Source organism: Echinops telfairi, unplaced genomic scaffold (assembly GCF_000313985.2).
Source record: "Echinops telfairi isolate 266 unplaced genomic scaffold, ASM31398v2 ScPeMD7_7424;HRSCAF=8462, whole genome shotgun sequence".
In the NCBI taxonomy this organism is placed as follows: domain Eukaryota; kingdom Metazoa; phylum Chordata; class Mammalia; order Afrosoricida; family Tenrecidae; genus Echinops; species Echinops telfairi.
This window is the reverse complement of record NW_022111324.1, coordinates 37200985-37209210: the sequence shown is the minus strand read 5'-3', so window position 1 is coordinate 37209210 and position 8226 is coordinate 37200985.

Sequence of the window (8226 nt, the reverse complement as noted above, 5' to 3'; positions counted from 1 at the left end):
GTTGTGTCGGGAAGGTGAGCATCATAGAATGCCAATTTAATAGAAGAAGGTATTCTTGCATTGAGGGAGTACTTGAGTGGAGGCCCAATGTCCTTATTTTGCGTACTTTGAATCCATGTCCAAAATTGCCCAAATCCATCCTTTATCTGAGAGATTGCAATTCACAACCTTAATCAAACAGTTTCAAAAAATGGTCTTTTTGAAACACCTTCTGTAATTTATTAGTAGCATATATCTGATTCTTTACCAGAATATGGAGTTGGACGGTACTTTTCCATACTAAAGAATTAACTACATACTAAAAAATTAACTACATCATTAACTACAGGAAAATGTCCAATATGTGCAAATGTGTATATACAGAAAACTTGAAAATTTTAATTTAAATTCACTTTCAGTTCTGGGGGACCACAGCACCTTTGTGACCAGATCAAAAATCTTTTCAGAATTAATTCCTGTGAAGGCAGTTTGGATTATATTGACTCCAGTAGGCAATGGTATCAAGTTAGGTAAAAGCAAAATTTTGCTTCTAGTTTCTCCAAATGTTGTTTCACTTGGTTTAAGGGAGCTTGAAAATAGCCATGCTTTTCCAGATAATTGCTGCCATCAGAGCTGTATTCCTGAAAGTTTATATCATCATTAGGAATAATTCTTTTATTACCTGTCCAGATGTGGAGAATTGTTTTCTCTGGTAAAATCTTTGTTTCTCCCGGTAAGGGAGAAGGTGTGGTAAGAGAAAAAGTTTTGTCATTTGGTGACAGAGGGGGATGCTTTTAATATGTTGTAGTAAAATCGTCAAGAGCTTGCTTGTACTAAGGAGAATTTTAAGTTTTTTCAAGTACTTTGACTGCTATTTACTTCCACCGGAATACTAATGATTAAATCTGACATGTAGGTACTGTGCTCCAGAACTCTACTAATGTGCATTTTATACAAGTAGTTGCAAGAGAGGTCATATGGCCTACAAACTCTAAAATATTTAATATCTGTGTCTTTGCAGGAAAAAAAATGCTGACTTGTGTCAAATAAAACTATAATTTTCCAGTTCCTCACTGCTTCGATGCTTTGGTTAAATGTTGATTTATTCTGTTATTCAATAATCAAAGTCTCGGTATTTAAATTCTGCAGCTCAAATGTACTTCTTACTAAGAATCAACTATCCGTTGTCTTGTGGATATTAAATCCTTTCCTGGAATTCTAGAAAAAGTAAATTTTATCCAAGCGGGGGGAAAATCTGTTGTCTTACATTTGTATATTTTCAGCAAAAGAAAAAAGAGAGTTATTCCTTGTCCTTTTTCCTCAGTACTGTGGGTCTTCCTTTCCGATTCCCTATTGTGTAGTTCTTATCTGCCATATATGAAGATATGTTATAACCGTGGAGCTACCCCAGCTGTTTGCAATCACCTGAGTAAATGACCATGCAATCACATATAATAATGTCTATTTTTTTGTCATATAGCTAGCAAAAAAAACTCTAAATTGTTGTTACTCTCTCACTTGAAGAGCAAAGACCAGCGGTGCGCTCCAAGAACAAAGCAGGTTTCCAGATCGACATGCCCTTAGAAGACACGTGGCCAGGACTGAACCCCCATAAGAAAGTGAGAGAACCTACTAGATGGGCCAATGTAAAATCTTTCCATGTATGTCCTTCATCTACGCAATGGCAAAACTCCAGCAGCCACTCATCTACCCATCTTTCCACTTTCTTCTTTTCCTTCATTTTACTTATTGTCTCTATCCTTGTCTCAGATTAAAGGGATAGACGTATAAACTAAGCAGGAAAGATATAGGAAACAGCAGAGAAACAAAAGAATTAGTTTGTCCTTCTCTGCTCCCACCATGATACCCATCCTGTCTCAAATACTGACAGCGCCATATAGTTTGTGAGATAAATTACAAACTAAACATAAAATATCACACACACACTCACACAGCAGCAGCAGCAAAGGTTTCTAGAGAGACTTCAGTGATGATACGCATCACGCACCCTCACTCATCACAAAGCCTGAAGACTAAGCCTGTAGAAGCAATAAGGCCCAGATGGAAGGAAAATCATTCTGTTTTCAGAGGCATGTTAATAATTATGGAAATCCTGACCTACAGCTAAAGGGCATTGTCAGTTTTCAAATTGCAGTGTGGGTCAAGACTGAAAGAATTGAATGAAAGAAAGAAAGAAAGAAAAAGAAAGAAAGAAAGAGAAGGAAGAAAGGAATACAGTGCAAAGATTAGAAGTATTCTAGGAGAGAACTACTGAAAATGGAGCAAAATCTTCCTGGAGAAATGACCTTTACTTCTGGCAATAAAGTAGTCTTGGGAGAACTTAAATACTGTTCTTTTCACAGAGCAAAGGGAGTAGAAGTTGGACATTCACACCGTAGGAAACAGAAGTAAAAATAGAAGCTTCACATCCAAAGGACACAGAGAAGTCAAAGACTACATGGTTAAATCATGAAACCCTGAAGCTCGGTCTCTTCTTGTCTCATTATCTTTTCTATCCACTGCCCCCTTCCCCATACAGCCGTCCTAATTAGAAGGAGTAATTTTAAAAGTTGCAGAGAGAAGCGGGCTTAGGCAGAAGAAGTGAAGAAGGGGAACAGGAGGAGGGGAGTGAGGGAAGGAAGGTGTGGAAGCTGGAGGTGCATGCTCTGAAAGAGGACAGGACACTGACTGGGAGCATACAGGAAAATCCAACGATGGTACTGCAGAGACCTGAGTACCTTGCTATTATGCAGAGCGCATTAGAAAATAGATTCTGGCAGATGCAGTTAGGTTAAAATGTAACACCTTCCCATTTGATCTCCCTTCTGACCCATTTTAAACCTTTTCTAGTTTTTAGAATTTTCTGCTTTTTTCTTTTTCTTTTTTTAAAAAATAACATTTTATTAGGAGTTAATACAGATATCATATCGCTCCATAGTTCAATCACATCAAACTGAGTTGTCATATTGCTACCACCACAGGTTCAAACAGTCACTTCCTTCTGGAACTCCTGACGTCTGCTCCCTCTGGGGGACCACCGCCCGTGCTGCTATAGATCCGGAAACCCTGACGCTACTTGCTGTCCCAATAGGTTCACCAATCCTGGGTTCTTATACTGAAAACCAGAAAAATATATAAAAAACGCTCAAGAGGGCACCCCCGTAGACCAGATACATCTGAGATAAACTCAATATGAACAAACAAACAAAATACAGAAAATGTTGAAAACCAGATCAGGCCCAACGTACATCGGAGGAGAGATCAACTGAGAAGGTTTTAACCGTTCAAGTCAGGTTTATCATTACATCTTCCACAGTCATCTCTCCAATGTAGTCTGCTTGGTAACCAGTTTCTTCCATCCCTCGATTAGGGATAGAGGGTAATTATCAGAGGCTAATTTCCCACGTAGTTCCCACAAATGTATCTTGGGCTCCCACTGTCCTCCAAAGCCTCTGTAACCCAGATTCTCACAAGCTAGGCTTTGATACTATTCCCTCCTTCGGGTTCAGATTATATGATTTGAAATCCTTTAGATGGGCTTCTTCCATGTGGAGTTAGTTGACATCTCACTTAGATAACTGCTTGTTTGGAAACAAGCCTTTAAGACCTTAGATGCTATTTTATCTGATAGCTGAGCACTATCTAAATTCTTCACCGCACTTTGCTATAGCACTCATATCTTCTGTATCCCCTTGCTGAGGGCGAGTATCAAGCAGGGCCATGATGTAAGAACTAATTATTCTTAAATTGGAGCTAGGATTTAGTGTGACACTCAAACCCATTCCTGGCTCTATGGGAGTTTTGTTGTTGTTTTTTTTAATCTACCTTTCTTTCCCTTTCAAAACCTCCTTGTTAATTTATGGTTGAGAATCTTATTAATCTTCTCCCTAAGGCATAAAAATCTTCCTTTAATATTGTCATTGATTATCCCCTGGTACTAAGTTTTTAAAGCACTGTTGAGTAACATTGGGTCATGTAGGCTAACTCCATATCACAGTATCTGAATTATTCACTTGGACAGAATCGATCCTTCCGTGGCTGGATGCTATTTACACAAACAGTGAGAGCTGGTTGTCAGGGAAAGTTTACAATAATCTTCACTAATAATGTTCATCACAGGTTTGCCAGAATAAGATTTGCTTAAAACTGCATAGAGGGCATTGATACAGCAAGACCATGATTGTCTGCCAACACAGCCCAACAATCTTGGTTCAGCTGTCTTTTGCTCCCTCAGACACCATGAGTTTTCAGTCTTCAGTCCTCAGGTCACGCGACGTGTGTCTGAGGCGGAGTCCAGTTCACCCGGTGGAATTTCAGAATCAGATCTCACTGATGCAGCCTCCGGAGTCTGCCATGCACAGTGAAGACCCGGGATCCATTTGCCCAGCATTCCAGGGCACCGGTCTCGGTCCCCAGGATGCATGTAGAAGCCCAGGGCCAATGTGGCCCGTTCGGTGCCTACCACCACGGACACTTCCCCCTAGGTTTCCCAAAAGCATTTTTAGCCGTTCTTCCCCCCACTTGGAGGTCGGTCCTCCCACTTTTCCTAACAGCAGTCAAGCATTTGTACACCCCCAGATGTGTTTGCTCCCTTCCCAGCTCCTGACTTGACTGTCCCATCAGCATACCTCATCCCTCTGATAAGACTGTGTACCTGTCACAGAGAGGCCTTATCATACCTTTGCATGGCAGCCACTCAGTAGACCACTTCCCCTCCCCCACTCTTAACAATTTGATTCCATGTGATGTGAGGCGCCCTGTGCCAAAGTGACCTGCAAGACACACACCTAGGGAGGATGGTGTTTGTTCCTGGACACAGGCCGGGCTCTCTACCAGGCTCTCTGGCCACTCTGGCCAGCAGTTTAGATGCCCTGCAAACCTGAGCTTATGCCTATCCTGTTGCTTGTTCCTATAGCAATGGACTCACACAATATTTGTCATTTTGTGATTTCCTCTGTTGTTGTTGTTGTTGTACTACTACAAAATAATTGGCAACTTAGCACTACTGTATGCTGGCTACTTTCATACTTCCTTTGCCTTTTGTGACATATATCAGTCCTGCAGACGTCATTTTTCTTTAGGGAATGAACATGATTAGAACTTTTGCCTTAAGTCTAGCCTTCATTACTTTTTAAACAGTGTTCAGTTTTTAATGAGTATAATTGAACATCTTATATATTTTAGTCTAAAAAATTTCATATATATATATATTCCTTTTCTCATTAGTACTTTAAAATCTAGACAGTTCACTGGATTAATGAAACCATTATTAGAAGCACTAAATGTCTCATGCATATTATTAAATTGTTTCTCAACAAGCTGATAATGCTGCCTCTGAAGTAGACCAGGGTATATATAAACGTTAGACATATGAACTGATTTTGAGCTTGCACTTAATTGTAAGCCCTAATCTAAAAACAATTTGTTCTTAAGATGTAGCCTTGCTCACTATTTGCCTGTATCTTCTGCTTTCTTTTGGATTGAGATTTTGCTGTTTTTTTTGTGGTATTTGGTATGGTTTTCTTTACATGAAATTAGCTAAGGCTAAGGTAGGAGAGGCTAGAGGAAATAGGGAGTTAATAATAATGGGTGCAAGAAGTAAAAAATCTTCTAAGTTCAATTATGCTGATAATTATTTAACTCTCTTTAATATATTTAAACCATTGAAATGTATAGTATGTGATTATGTGTTACATTGAAAACTATGAGTACTGGAATTTGATGTGTTTGCCTTATTTTTCCTGGTCTCCCAAGTTTTCTGCCTTTGAAAGGGTGCAGCCTTACCACTTTTCTCTGGCACTCTATTAATAGAATCTATTTTCATTTTCATTTTCTGGCAAGTTTTGGCCTTTCATAGATCTGGCTTTAGAAATACTGGTGCATTTTTAAATGAGTCAAATGAGATATTTTCAAAGAGAATGTAGAGAAAAGAAAAGATATAAAGTTTGCAAGCCAAAACATGCGTGCAGAGATCTACTGGGGAGTTTTCTCAGGATTAAGAGTCCCTGGGTGACAAAAGAAGAGTCCTGGCGGTTATTGGTGGTGTGCTGCTAACAGAATAATAATTGGCAGTTTGAGCCCACCAGCCACTCCTCAGGAGAAAAAGGTAGCAGTCTGCTTCTATAGAGATTAACAGCCTTTGAAACCCTATGCGATAGTGCTAATCTGTCCTATAGAGTTGCTATGAGTCAGTATTGTCTTGACAGCAATGAGGTTTTGGTTTGGTTTGGTTTGGTTTGGTTTGGTTTGAATTTGGGTGACACAAATGGCTAACAACAGTTGAGGTGAAAGATTAGCAACTCAAACCCATCCCGAAGTGATTCAGATTTAGTGCTCTGCTTTCAGAATGTCACAATTTTGAAAATTCAGTGGAGCGGTTCTACTCTGCCCAAATCAGGTCACAAGGACTTTGAATCAACTTGACAGCAACTAACACCAACAAGAGCTTTGAGGATTAGCACTGTGTGAAACTGAGGAAAACAATACAGTACAACAGGAGAGCACAGGTACAATTGTAGTGGAGTCTTCTGCTAACCTTACAGATCTTTAGAGGCTAGAACAGCCTGTGGAGTCCCCATCCTGAAAACACGTGATCTGCATCAATCTGACATTTCATACTGTACTCCAGGCTACAACAAACTCTCATAATAATGAGCCTGGCTAGGTTTACTTCACCATCAAAATTGATGCTAAACTCCCCTTCGCAACCCCGGAGAAATACCTAACATCTCATGACATTACAATAAAACTTTACCAGAAGAGTGGCGATCCTACTTAGAGAGGAAAGGAACTTTTTCATAGAAGGAGCCACAGGACTGGGCAGTATATTTATTCTGCCATATACCTTTGTATTAGTCTGGGTACTTTAGAGAAACAAATCCACAGAAATTCATGTATAAGAGAGAGTATTATATAAAGGTTAAGTGCATATCAAGAAAACATTCCAATCCAGTGCTGCCCAAGCCCACAAGTCTAACATTAACCCATCTCTTCGACAACAATCCACAAAGTCCTCCCCCATCTCACAAAACAGACGTAATGATGCCAACTGCAGGAGGAAAGCTGAGGCAATGAGCATGTAAGCATCCCTGCACTGGCAGGGGTCTCCACACGGCTGCTCCAGCACCCAGGGCTGCATCGGGGTGGGTCCATGCGGTTTCTCCTCGGGGATGTCTTGCAGGAAGTGAGCCTTGCCAGCTGAAGCAGGGAACTGGCTAAGGCAGCCACACACTGGTCCAACCATCAGAGAGCAAGAGACCCGAGAACTAGAAAGGTGAGGCTCACTGAACCATTTATCCCTCCGTCCTTCAATTAACCCCACATGTGTTTATCGGCCAGGTTGGCACAATAAACTTTAACTCAACCTTCTATTCCAGGGCCAAAGAGATTTTTTCCTGAATACTCATTTCTGTGTCTAGGCTAACCATTGTTAACCTTCCCCACACCCATTGAAACATAATCCTTACTATGAGAGCTTATGTAATTAGATAGTAGCAGCTATTACACATCCTCACAGTGATTATAGAATGCCTCAGAAACTTCATCAATCCTTAAGGATTTTAGCTTCTTGTATCAATATGATCCTAACATGACTCTTGACATGATCCTTGCTATACCCAGTCATTTCAGTTGTTTGACTGCCTCTCCTTCAATGATTTTGTTTACTTTTCCCTTGTTCTTAAAAATAAATAAACAACCCATTTATTTCAATGCACAATAAACCTATAGGACAAATAGAGCTGTCTCATAGGTAAAGATCTTTATGGAAACAGGTTGCCCTACTTTCACCCAGAAAGCACCTGATGGGTTCAAATAACCATCCTTTCAATTAACAGGCTTGTGCTTAACTCTATGCCACCAGGGCTCCTACTCATAGCCAAGAGCATATCAATATATCAATAGCTGGAACTGTGCCTATTCTGTCATTAGGGTTCAGTAAGAGATGCAGAGTCATTAGGAAATAGTTAAATGATAGATCGATATATTTAAGAGGACTGGACAATTTAAAGGTTCAGGGTCATGATTTCATTGAGCATTCCAGCCTAATATTGTGTTCAGTGTTTGTGTTCCACCTCTCAATTTGTTGTATAGTGCCTTAGGATCTAAAAGATTGCAAGTAAGCATCCAAGTTATAATGCTTGATTTCTATCTGCCCACAGATACTGAGGTAGTTAGTTTATTGTGCCAAGCTGGCCGATAAACACATGTGGGGTTAATTGAAGGGCAGAGGGATAAATGGCTTGGTGA